Source organism: Chamaea fasciata, unplaced genomic scaffold, assembly GCF_029207755.1.
Source record: "Chamaea fasciata isolate MVZ Bird 193981 ecotype frontalis unplaced genomic scaffold, bChaFas1.0.hap1 SCAF_7, whole genome shotgun sequence".
NCBI lineage: Eukaryota > Metazoa > Chordata > Aves > Passeriformes > Sylviidae > Chamaea > Chamaea fasciata.
Window position 1 is genome coordinate 58,703,215 of NW_027094092.1, and position 13,576 is coordinate 58,716,790.

The window sequence follows — 13,576 nt, forward strand, 5'->3', positions numbered from 1 at the left end:
TTCCCTGCCCCTCCTTTCATCTCAGTCCATTAGCTTGCAATCGCCGCAGTTGCAGATTTTCTCGGATTTTTTCAGTCGCACTGTTTTTCCTCATATCTCCTTTCCAGAGCATCTGTTTGACTTTGTTCTCTGATTTCAAGATTTCGTTCCCTTTCGGGAAAGGGAACGAAATCTTGCGATTTCAATGAAGATTCATTGGGCAAGCCTGGGGCCCTCTCCCTGCACTTCTGGGCATCCCACTGACTTTTATGGTTTTCAGATGCTTTCGGAATTTTCCTTTATTTTTTTTTTTTTTTAAGGATTTCATTTCTTGCAATACTTTCTCTGTCTCTTTCTTTCCATTTCTGCCTTGATTGCAGGCTAGGAATTGGAATTATTTTGGCAAGTGTTGCTCCTTTTCCCTGCCCCTGCTTTCATCTCAGTCCATTAGCTTGCAATTGCCGCAGTTGCAGATTTTCTCGGATTTTTTCAGTCGCACTGTTTTTCCTCATATCTCCTTTCCAGAGCATCTGTTTGACTTTGTTCTCTGATTTCAAGATTTCGTTCCCTTTCCCGAAAGGGAAGGCTTTCCCTTTCGGGAAAGGGAACGAAATCTTGCGATTTCAATGAAGATTCATTGGGCAAGCCTGGGGCCCTCTCCCTGCACTTCTGGGCATCCCACTGACTTTTATGGTTTTCAGATGCTTTCGGAATTTTCGTGGTTTTTTTTTTTTTTTTAAGGATTTCATTTCTTGCAATACTTTCTCTGTCTCTTTCTTTCCATTTCTGCCTGGATTGCTGGCTAGGAATTGGAATTATTTTGGCAAGTGTTGCTCCTTTTCCCTGCCCCTCCTTTCATCTCAGTCCATTAGCTTGCAATCGCCGCAGTTGCCGATTTTCTCGGATTTTTTCAGTCGCACTGTTTTTCCTCATATCTCCTTTCCAGAGCATCTGTTTGACTTTGTTCTCTGATTTCAAGATTTCGTTCCCTTTCCCGAAAGGGAAGGCTTTCCCTTTCGGGAAAGGGAACGAAATCTTGCGATTTCAATGAAGATTCATTGGGCAAGCCTGGGGCCCTCTCCCTGCACTTCTGGGCATCCCACTGACTTTTATGGTTTTCAGATGCTTTCGGAATTTTCGTGGTTTTTTTTTTTTTTTTAAGGATTTCATTTCTTGCAATACTTTCTCTGTCTCTTTCTTTCCATTTCTGCCTGGATTGCTGGCTAGGAATTGGAATTATTTTGGCAAGTGTTGCTCCTTTTCCCTGCCCCTCCTTTCATCTCAGTCCATTAGCTTGCAATCGCCGCAGTTGCAGATTTTCTCGGATTTTTTCAGTCGCACTGTTTTTCCTCATATCTCCTTTCCAGAGCATCTGTTTGACTTTGTTCTCTGATTTCAAGATTTCGTTCCCTTTCCCGAAAGGGAAGGCTTTCCCTTTCGGGAAAGGGAACGAAATCTTGCGATTTCAATGAAGATTCATTGGGCAAGCCTGGGGCCCTCTCCCTGCACTTCTGGGCATCCCACTGACTTTTACGGTTTTCAGATGCTTTCGGAATTTTCGTGTTTTTTTTTTTTTTTTTTCTAAGGATTTCATTTCTTACAATACTTTCTCTGTCTCTTTCTTTCCATTTCTGCCTTGATTGCAGGCTAGGAATTGGAATTATTTTGGCAAGTGTTGCTCCTTTTCCCTGCCCCTGCTTTCATCTCAGTCCATTAGCTTGCAATCGCCGCAGTTGCAGATTTTCTCGGATTTTTTCAGTCGCACTGTTTTTCCTCATATCTCCTTTCCAGAGCATCTGTTTGACTTTGTTCTCTGATTTCAAGATTTCGTTCCGTTTCGGGAAAGGGAACGAAATCTTGCGATTTCATTGAAGATTCATTGGGCAAGCCTGGGGCCCTCTCCCTGCACTTGTGGGCATCCCACTGACTTTTATGGTTTTCAGATGCTTTCGGAATTTTCGTGGTTTTTTTTTTTGTTTCTAAGGAGTTCATTTCTTACAATACTTTCTCTGTCTCTTTCTTTCCATTTCTGCCTTGATTGCAGGCTAGGAATTGGAATTATTTTGGCAAGTGTTGCTCCTTTTCCCTGCCCCTCCTTTCATCTCAGTCCATTAGCTTGCAATCGCCGCAGTTGCAGATTTTCTCGGATTTTTTCAGTCGCACTGTTTTTCCTCATATCTCCTTTCCAGAGCATCTGTTTGACTTTGTTCTCTGATTTCAAGATTTCGTTCCCTTTCCCGAAAGGGAAGGCTTTCCCTTTCGGGAAAGGGAACGAAATCTTGCGATTTCAATGAAGATTCATTGGGCAAGCCTGGGGCCCTCTCCCTGCACTTCTGGGCATCCCACTGACTTTTATGGTTTTCAGATGCTTTCGGAATTTTCGTGGGTTTTTTTTTTTTTTCTAAGGATTTCATTTCTTACAATACTTTCTCTGTCTCTTTCTTTCCATTTCTGCCTTGATTGCAGGCTAGGAATTGGAATTATTTTGGCAAGTGTTGCTCCTTTTCCCTGCCCCTCCTTTCATCTCAGTCCATTAGCTTGCAATCGCCGCAGTTGCAGATTTTCTCGGATTTTTTCAGTCGCATTGTTTTTCCTCATATCTCCTTTCCAGAGCATCTGTTTGACTTTGTTCTCTGATTTCAAGATTTCGTTCCCTTTCCCGAAAGGGAAGGCTTTCCCTTTCGGGAAAGGGAACGAAATCTTGCGATTTCAGTGAAGATTCATTGGGCAAGCCTGGGGCCCTCTCCCTGCACTTCTGGGCATCCCACTGACTTTTATGGTTTTCAGATGCTTTCGGAATTTTCCTTTTTTTTTTTTTTTTTTTTTAAGGATTTCATTTCTTGCAAAACTTTCTCTGTCTCTTTCTTTCCATTTCTGCCTTGATTGCAGGCTAGGAATTGGAATTATTTTGGCAAGTGTTGCTCCTTTTCCCTGCCCCTGCTTTCATCTCAGTCCATTAGCTTGCAATCGCCGCAGTTGCAGATTTTCTCGGATTTTTTCAGTCGCACTGTTTTTTCCTCATATCTCCTTTCCAGAGCATCTGTTTGACTTTGTTCTCTGATTTCAAGATTTCGTTCCCTTTCCCGAAAGGGAAGGCTTTCCCTTTCGGGAAAGGGAACGAAATCTTGCGATTTCAATGAAGATTCATTGGGCAAGCCTGGGGCCCTCTCCCTGCACTTCTGGGCATCCCACTGACTTTTATGGTTTTCAGATGCTTTCGGAATTTTCCTTTTTTTTTTTTTTTTTTTTTTTTAAGGATTTCATTTCTTGCAATACTTTCTCTGTCTCTTTGTTTCCATTTCTGCCTGGATTGCTGTCTAGGAATTGGAATTATTTTGGCAAGTGTTGCTCCTTTTCCCTGCCCCTCCTTTCATCTCAGTCCATTAGCTTGCAATCGCCGCAGTTGCAGATTTTCTCGGATTTTTTCAGTCGCACTGTTTTTCCTCATATCTCCTTTCCAGAGCATCTGTTTGACTTTGTTCTCTGATTTCAAGATTTCGTTCCCTTTCCCGAAAGGGAAGGCTTTCGCTTTCGGGAAAGGGAACGAAATCTTGCGATTTCAATGAAGATTCATTGGGCAAGCCTGGGGCCCTCTCCCTGCACTTCTGGGCATCCCACTGACTTTTACGGTTTTCAGATGCTTTCGGAATTTTCGTGGTTTTTTTTTTTTTTTCCTAAGGATTTCATTTCTTACAATACTTTCTCTGTCTCTTTCTTTCCATTTCTGCCTTGATTGCAGGCTAGGAATTGGAGTTATTTTGGCAAGTGCTGCTCCTTTTCCCTGCCCCTCCTTTCATCTCAGTCCATTAGCTTGCAATCGCCGCAGTTGCAGATTTTCTCGGATTTTTTCAGTCGCACTGTTTTTCCTCATATCTCCTTTCCAGAGCATCTGTTTGACTTTGTTCTCTGATTTCAAGATTTCGTTCCCTTTCCCGAAAGGGAAGGCTTTCCCTTTCGGGAAAGGGAACGAAATCTTGCGATTTCAATGAAGATTCATTGGGCAAGCCTGGGGCCCTCTCCCTGCACTTGTGGGCATCCCACTGACTTTTATGGTTTTCAGATGCTTCGGAATTTTCGTGGTTTTTTTTTTTTTTTCTAAGGAGTTCATTTCTTACAATACTTTCTCTGTCTCTTTCTTTCCATTTCTGCCTTGATTGAAGGCTAGGAATTGGAATTATTTTGGCAAGTGTTGCTCCTTTTCCCTGCCCCTCCTTTCATCTCAGTCCATTAGCTTGCAATCGCCGCAGTTGCCGATTTTCTCGGATTTTATCAGTCGCACTGTTTTTCCTCATATCTCCTTTCCAGAGCATCTGTTTGACTTTGTTCTCTGATTTCAAGATTTCGTTCCCTTTCCCGAAAGGGAACGAAATCTTGCGATTTCAATGAAGATTCATTGGGCAAGCCTGGGGCCCTCTCCCTGCACTTCTGGGCATCCCACTGACTTTTATGGTTTTCAGATGCTTTCGGAATTTTCGTGGTTTTTTTTTTTTTTTTTAAGGATTTCATTTCTTGCAATACTTTCTCTGTCTCTTTCTTTCCATTTCTGCCTTGATTTCAGGCTAGGAATTGGAATAATTTTGGCAAGTGTTGCTCCTTTTTTCCTGCCCCTCCTTTCATCTCAGTCCATTAGCTTGCAATCGCCGCAGTTGCAGATTTTCTCGGATTTTTTCAGTCGCACTGTTTTTCCTCATATCTCCTTTCCAGAGCATCTGTTTGACTTTGTTCTCTGATTTCAAGATTTCGTTCCCTTTCGGGAAAGGGAACGAAATCTTGCGATTCCAATGAAGATTCATTGGGCAAGCCTGGGGCCCTCTCCCTGCACTTCTGGGCATCCCGCTGACTTTTATGGTTTTCAGATGCTTTCGGAATTTTTCTTTTTTTTTTTTTTTTTTTTTTTTTTAAGGATTTCATTTCTTGCAATACTTTCTCTGTCTCTTTCTTTCCATTTCTGCCTTGATTGCAGGCTAGGAATTGGAATTATTTTGGCAAGTGTTGCTCCTTTTCCCTGCCCCTCCTTTCATCTCAGTCCATTAGCTTGCAATCGCCGCAGTTGCAGATTTTCTCGGATTTTTTCAGTCGCACTGTTTTTCCTCATATCTCCTTTCCAGAGCATCTGTTTGACTTTGTTCTCTGATTTCAAGATTTCGTTCCCTTTCCCGAAAGGGAAGGCTTTCCCTTTCGGGAAAGGGAACGAAATCTTGCGATTTCAATGAAGATTCATTGGGCAAGCCTGGGGCCCTCTCCCTGCACTTCTGGGCATCCCACTGACTTTTATGGTTTTCAGATGCTTTCGGAATTTTCGTGGTTTTTTTTTTTTTTTTTAAGGATTTCATTTCTTACAATACTTTCTCTGCCTCTTTCTTTCCATTTCTGCCTTGATTGCAGGCTAGGAATTGGAATTATTTTGGCAAGTGTTGTTCCTTTTCCCTGCCCCTCCTTTCATCTCAGTCCATTAGCTTGCAATCGCCGCAGTTGCAGATTTTCTCAAATTTTTTCAGTCGCACTGTTTTTCCTCCTATCTCCTTTCCAGAGCATCTGTTTGACTTTGTTCTCTGATTTCAAGATTTCGTTCCCTTTCCCGAAAGGGAAGGCTTTCCCTTTCGGGATAGGGAACGAAATCTTGCGATTTCAATGAAGATTCATTGGGCAAGCCTGGGGCCCTCTCCCTGCACTTCTGGGCATCCCACTGACTTTTATGGTTTTCAGATGCTTTCGGAATTTTTCTTTTTTTTTCAAGGATTTCATTTCTTGCAACACTTTCTCTGTCTCTTTCTTTCCATTTCTGCCTTGATTGCAGGCTAGGAATTGGAATTATTTTGGCAAGTGTTGCTCCTTTTCCCTGCCCCTCCTTTCATCTCAGTCCATTAGCTTGCAATCGCCGCAGTTGCAGATTTTCTCGGATTTTTTCAGTCGCACTGTTTTTCCTCCTATCTCCTTTTTAGAGCATCTGTTTGACTTTGTTCTCTGATTTCAAGATTTCGTTCCCTTTCCCGAAAGGGAAGGCTTTCCCTTTCGGGAAAGGGAACGAAATCTTGCGATTTCAATGAAGATTCATTGGGCAAGCCTGGGGCCCTCTCCCTGCACTTCTGGGCATCCCACTGACTTTTATGGTTTTCAGATTTTTCGGAATTTTCCTATTTTTTTTAAGGATTTCATTTCTTGCAACACTTTCTCTGTCTCTTTCTTTCCATTTCTGCCTTGATTGCAGGCTAGGAATTGGAATTATTTTGGCAAGTGTTGCTCCTTTTCCCTGCCCGTCCTTTCATCTCAGTCCATTAGCTTGCAATCGCCGCAGTTGCAGATTTTCTCGGATTTTTTCAGTCGCACTGTTTTTTCCTCATATCTCCTTTCCAGAGCATCTGTTTGACTTTGTTCTCTGATTTCAAGATTTCGTTCCCTTTCGGGAAAGGGAACGAAATCTTGCGATTCCAATGAAGATTCATTGGGCAAGCCTGGGGCCCTCTCCCTGCACTTCTGGGCATCCCGCTGACTTTTATGGTTTTCAGATGCTTTCGGAATTTTTCTTTTTTTTTTTTTTTTTTTTTTTTTTAAGGATTTCATTTCTTGCAATACTTTCTCTGTCTCTTTCTTTCCATTTCTGCCTTGATTTCAGGCTAGGAATTGGAATTATTTTGGCAAGTGTTGCTCCTTTTCCCTGCCCCTCCTTTCATCTCAGTCCATTAGCTTGCAATCGCCGCAGTTGCAGATTTTCTCGGATTTTTTCAGTCGCACTGTTTTTCCTCATATCTCCTTTCCAGAGCATCTGTTTGACTTTGTTCTCTGATTTCAAGATTTCGTTCCCTTTCCCGAAAGGGAAGGCTTTCCCTTTCGGGAAAGGGAACGAAATCTTGCGATTTCAATGAAGATTCATTGGGCAAGCCTGGGGCCCTCTCCCTGCACTTCTGGGCATCCCACTGACTTTTATGGTTTTCAGATGCTTTCGGAATTTTCGTGGATTTTTTTGTTTTTTTTTTTTTAAGGATTTCATTTCTTGCAATACTTTCTCTGTCTCTTTCTTTCCATTTCTGCCTTGATTTCAGGCTAGGAATTGGAATAATTTTGGCAAGTGTTGCTCCTTTTTTCCTGCCCCTCCTTTCATCTCAGTCCATTAGCTTGCAATCGCCGCAGTTGCAGATTTTCTCGGATTTTTTCAGTCGCACTGTTTTTCCTCATATCTCCTTTCCAGAGCATCTGTTTGACTTTGTTCTCTGATTTCAAGATTTCGTTCCCTTTCGGGAAAGGGAACGAAATCTTGCGATTCCAATGAAGATTCATTGGGCAAGCCTGGGGCCCTCTCCCTGCACTTCTGGGCATCCCGCTGACTTTTATGGTTTTCAGATGCTTTCGGAATTTTTCTTTTTTTTTTTTTTTTTTTTTTTTTTTAAGGATTTCATTTCTTGCAATACTTTCTCTGTCTCTTTCTTTCCATTTCTGCCTTGATTGCAGGCTAGGAATTGGAATTATTTTGGCAAGTGTTGCTCCTTTTCCCTGCCCCTCCTTTCATCTCAGTCCATTAGCTTGCAATCGCCGCAGTTGCAGATTTTCTCGGATTTTTTCAGTCGCACTGTTTTTCCTCATATCTCCTTTCCAGAGCATCTGTTTGACTTTGTTCTCTGATTTCAAGATTTCGTTCCCTTTCCCGAAAGGGAAGGCTTTCCCTTTCGGGAAAGGGAACGAAATCTTGCGATTTCAATGAAGATTCATTGGGCAAGCCTGGGGCCCTCTCCCTGCACTTCTGGGCATCCCACTGACTTTTATGGTTTTCAGATGCTTTCGGAATTTTCGTGGTTTTTTTTTTTTTTTTTAAGGATTTCATTTCTTACAATACTTTCTCTGCCTCTTTCTTTCCATTTCTGCCTTGATTGCAGGCTAGGAATTGGAATTATTTTGGCAAGTGTTGTTCCTTTTCCCTGCCCCTCCTTTCATCTCAGTCCATTAGCTTGCAATCGCCGCAGTTGCAGATTTTCTCAAATTTTTTCAGTCGCACTGTTTTTCCTCCTATCTCCTTTCCAGAGCATCTGTTTGACTTTGTTCTCTGATTTCAAGATTTCGTTCCCTTTCCCGAAAGGGAAGGCTTTCCCTTTCGGGATAGGGAACGAAATCTTGCGATTTCAATGAAGATTCATTGGGCAAGCCTGGGGCCCTCTCCCTGCACTTCTGGGCATCCCACTGACTTTTATGGTTTTCAGATGCTTTCGGAATTTTTCTTTTTTTTTCAAGGATTTCATTTCTTGCAACACTTTCTCTGTCTCTTTCTTTCCATTTCTGCCTTGATTGCAGGCTAGGAATTGGAATTATTTTGGCAAGTGTTGCTCCTTTTCCCTGCCCCTCCTTTCATCTCAGTCCATTAGCTTGCAATCGCCGCAGTTGCAGATTTTCTCGGATTTTTTCAGTCGCACTGTTTTTCCTCCTATCTCCTTTTTAGAGCATCTGTTTGACTTTGTTCTCTGATTTCAAGATTTCGTTCCCTTTCCCGAAAGGGAAGGCTTTCCCTTTCGGGAAAGGGAACGAAATCTTGCGATTTCAATGAAGATTCATTGGGCAAGCCTGGGGCCCTCTCCCTGCACTTCTGGGCATCCCACTGACTTTTATGGTTTTCAGATTTTTCGGAATTTTCCTATTTTTTTTAAGGATTTCATTTCTTGCAACACTTTCTCTGTCTCTTTCTTTCCATTTCTGCCTTGATTGCAGGCTAGGAATTGGAATTATTTTGGCAAGTGTTGCTCCTTTTCCCTGCCCGTCCTTTCATCTCAGTCCATTAGCTTGCAATCGCCGCAGTTGCAGATTTTCTCGGATTTTTTCAGTCGCACTGTTTTTTCCTCATATCTCCTTTCCAGAGCATCTGTTTGACTTTGTTCTCTGATTTCAAGATTTCGTTCCCTTTCGGGAAAGGGAACGAAATCTTGCGATTCCAATGAAGATTCATTGGGCAAGCCTGGGGCCCTCTCCCTGCACTTCTGGGCATCCCGCTGACTTTTATGGTTTTCAGATGCTTTCGGAATTTTTCTTTTTTTTTTTTTTTTTTTTTTTTTTAAGGATTTCATTTCTTGCAATACTTTCTCTGTCTCTTTCTTTCCATTTCTGCCTTGATTTCAGGCTAGGAATTGGAATTATTTTGGCAAGTGTTGCTCCTTTTCCCTGCCCCTCCTTTCATCTCAGTCCATTAGCTTGCAATCGCCGCAGTTGCAGATTTTCTCGGATTTTTTCAGTCGCACTGTTTTTCCTCATATCTCCTTTCCAGAGCATCTGTTTGACTTTGTTCTCTGATTTCAAGATTTCGTTCCCTTTCCCGAAAGGGAAGGCTTTCCCTTTCGGGAAAGGGAACGAAATCTTGCGATTTCAATGAAGATTCATTGGGCAAGCCTGGGGCCCTCTCCCTGCACTTCTGGGCATCCCACTGACTTTTATGGTTTTCAGATGCTTTCGGAATTTTCGTGGATTTTTTTGTTTTTTTTTTTTTAAGGATTTCATTTCTTGCAATACTTTCTCTGTCTCTTTCTTTCCATTTCTGCCTTGATTTCAGGCTAGGAATTGGAATAATTTTGGCAAGTGTTGCTCCTTTTTTCCTGCCCCTCCTTTCATCTCAGTCCATTAGCTTGCAATCGCCGCAGTTGCAGATTTTCTCGGATTTTTTCAGTCGCACTGTTTTTCCTCATATCTCCTTTCCAGAGCATCTGTTTGACTTTGTTCTCTGATTTCAAGATTTCGTTCCCTTTCGGGAAAGGGAACGAAATCTTGCGATTCCAATGAAGATTCATTGGGCAAGCCTGGGGCCCTCTCCCTGCACTTCTGGGCATCCCGCTGACTTTTATGGTTTTCAGATGCTTTCGGAATTTTTCTTTTTTTTTTTTTTTTTTTTTTTTTTTAAGGATTTCATTTCTTGCAATACTTTCTCTGTCTCTTTCTTTCCATTTCTGCCTTGATTGCAGGCTAGGAATTGGAATTATTTTGGCAAGTGTTGCTCCTTTTCCCTGCCCCTCCTTTCATCTCAGTCCATTAGCTTGCAATCGCCGCAGTTGCAGATTTTCTCGGATTTTTTCAGTCGCACTGTTTTTCCTCCTATCTCCTTTCCAGAGCATCTGTTTGACTTTGTTCTCTGATTTCAAGATTTCGTTCCCTTTCCCGAAAGGGAAGGCTTTCCCTTTCGGGAAAGGGAACGAAATCTTGCGATTTCAATGAAGATTCATTGGGCAAGCCTGGGGCCCTCTCCCTGCACTTCTGGGCATCCCACTGACTTTTATGGTTTTCAGATGCTTTCGGAATTTTCGTGGATTTTTTTGTTTTTTTTTTTTTAAGGATTTCATTTCTTGCAATACTTTCTCTGTCTCTTTCTTTCCATTTCTGCCTTGATTTCAGGCTAGGAATTGGAATAATTTTGGCAAGTGTTGCTCCTTTTTTCCTGCCCCTCCTTTCATCTCAGTCCATTAGCTTGCAATCGCCGCAGTTGCAGATTTTCTCGGATTTTTTCAGTCGCACTGTTTTTCCTCATATCTCCTTTCCAGAGCATCTGTTTGACTTTGTTCTCTGATTTCAAGATTTCGTTCCCTTTCCCGAAAGGGAAGGCTTTCCCTTTCGGGAAATGGAACGAAATCTTGCGATTTCAATGAAGATTCATTGGGCAAGCCTGGGGCCCTCTCCCTGCACTTCTGGGCATCCCACTGACTTTTATGGTTTTCAGATTTTTCGGAATTTTCCTATTTTTTTTAAGGATTTCATTTCTTGCAACACTTTCTCTGTCTCTTTCTTTCCATTTCTGCCTTGATTGCAGGCTAGGAATTGGAATTATTTTGGCAAGTGTTGCTCCTTTTCCCTGCCCGTCCTTTCATCTCAGTCCATTAGCTTGCAATCGCCGCAGTTGCAGATTTTCTCGGATTTTTTCAGTCGCACTGTTTTTCCTCATATCTCCTTTCCAGAGCATCTGTTTGACTTTGTTCTCTGATTTCAAGATTTCGTTCCCTTTCGGGAAAGGGAACGAAATCTTGCGATTTCAATGAAGATTCATTGGGCAAGCCTGGGGCCCTCTCCCTGCACTTGTGGGCATCCCGCTGACTTTTATGGTTTTCAGATGCTTTCGGAATTTTCCTTTTTTTTTTAAGGATTTCATTTCTTGCAACACTTTCTCTGTCTCTTTCTTTCCATTTCTGCCTTGATTGCAGGCTAGGAATTGGAATTATTTTGGCAAGTGTTGCGTCTTTTTTCCTGCCCCTCCTTTCATCTCAGTCCATTAGCTTGCAATCACCGCAGTTGCAGATTTTCTTGGATTTTTTCAGTCGCACTGTTTTTCCTCATATCTCCATTCCAGAGCATCTGTTTGACTTTGTTCTCTGATTTCAAGATTTCGTTCCCTTTCCCGAAAGGGAAGGCTTTCCCTTTCGGGAAAGGGAACGAAATCTTGCGATTTCAATGAAGATTCATTGGGCAAGCCTGGGGCCCTCTCCCTGCACTTCTGGGCATCCCACTGACTTTTATGGTTTTCAGATGCTTTCGGAATTTTTCTTTTTTTTTTAAGGATTTCATTTCTTGCAACACTTTCTCTGTCTCTTTCTTTCCATTTCTGCCTTGATTGCAGGCTAGGAATTGGAATTATTTTGGCAAGTGTTGCTCCTTTTCCCTGCCCCTCCTTTCATCTCAGTCCATTAGCTTGCAATCGCCGCAGTTGCAGATTTTCTCGGATTTTTTCAGTCGCACTGTTTTTCCTCCTATCTCCTTTCCAGAGCATCTGTTTGACTTTGTTCTCTGATTTCAAGATTTCGTTCCCTTTCCCGAAAGGGAAGGCTTTCCCTTTCGGGAAAGGGAACGAAATCTTGCGATTTCAATGAAGATTCATTGGGCAAGCCTGGGGCCCTCTCCCTGCACTTCTGGGCATCCCACTGACTTTTATGGTTTTCAGATGCTTTCGGAATTTTTCTTTTTTTTTTAAGGATTTCATTTCTTGCAACACTTTCTCTGTCTCTTTCTTTCCATTTCTGCCTTGATTGCAGGCTAGGAATTGGAATTATTTTGGCAAGTGTTGCTCCTTTTCCCTGCCCCTCCTTTCATCTCAGTCCATTAGCTTGCAATCGCCGCAGTTGCAGATTTTCTCGGATTTTTTCAGTCGCACTGTTTTTCCTCCTATCTCCTTTCCAGAGCATCTGTTTGACTTTGTTCTCTGATTTCAAGATTTCGTTCCCTTTCCCGAAAGGGAAGGCTTTCCCTTTCGGGAAAGGGAACGAAATCTTGCGATTTCAATGAAGATTCATTGGGCAAGCCTGGGGCCCTCTCCCTGCACTTCTGGGCATCCCACTGACTTTTATGGTTTTCAGATGCTTTCGGAATTTTCGTGGTTTTTTTTTTTTTTTTTAAGGATTTCATTTCTTGCAATACTTTCTCTGTCTCTTTCTTTCCATTTCTGCCTTGATTTCAGGCTAGGAATTGGAATTATTTTGGCAAGTGTTGCTCCTTTTTTCCTGCCCCTCCTTTCATCTCAGTCCATTAGCTTGCAATCGCCGCAGTTGCAGATTTTCTCGGATTTTTTCAGTCGCACTGTTTTTCCTCATATCTCCTTTCCAGAGCATCTGTTTGACTTTGTTCTCTGATTTCAAGATTTCGTTCCCTTTCCCGAAAGGGAAGGCTTTCCCTTTCGGGAAAGGGAACGAAATCTTGCGATTTCAATGAAGATTCATTGGGCAAGCCTGGGGCCCTCTCCCTGCACTTCTGGGCATCCCACTGACTTTTATGGTTTTCAGATTTTTCGGAATTTTCCTATTTTTTTTAAGGATTTCATTTCTTGCAACACTTTCTCTGTCTCTTTCTTTCCATTTCTGCCTTGATTGCAGGCTAGGAATTGGAATTATTTTGGCAAGTGTTGCTCCTTTTCCCTGCCCGTCCTTTCATCTCAGTCCATTAGCTTGCAATCGCCGCAGTTGCAGATTTTCTCGGATTTTTTCAGTCGCACTGTTTTTTCCTCATATCTCCTTTCCAGAGCATCTGTTTGACTTTGTTCTCTGATTTCAAGATTTCGTTCCCTTTCGGGAAAGGGAACGAAATCTTGCGATTCCAATGAAGATTCATTGGGCAAGCCTGGGGCCCTCTCCCTGCACTTCTGGGCATCCCGCTGACTTTTATGGTTTTCAGATGCTTTCGGAATTTTTCTTTTTTTTTTTTTTTTTTTTTTTTTTAAGGATTTCATTTCTTGCAATACTTTCTCTGTCTCTTTCTTTCCATTTCTGCCTTGATTGCAGGCTAGGAATTGGAATTATTTTGGCAAGTGTTGTTCCTTTTCCCTGCCCCTCCTTTCATCTCAGTCCATTAGCTTGCAATCGCCGCAGTTGCAGATTTTCTCAAATTTTTTCAGTCGCACTGTTTTTCCTCATATCTCCTTTCCAGAGCATCTGTTTGACTTTGTTCTCTGATTTCAAGATTTCGTTCCCTTTCCCGAAAGGGAAGGCTTTCCCTTTCGGGAAAGGGAACGAAATCTTGCGATTTCAATGAAGATTCATTGGGCAAGCCTGGGGCCCTCTCCCTGCACTTCTGGGCATCCCACTGACTTTTATGGTTTTCAGATTTTTCGGAATTTTCCTATTTTTTTTAAGGATTTCATTTCTTGCAACACTTTCTC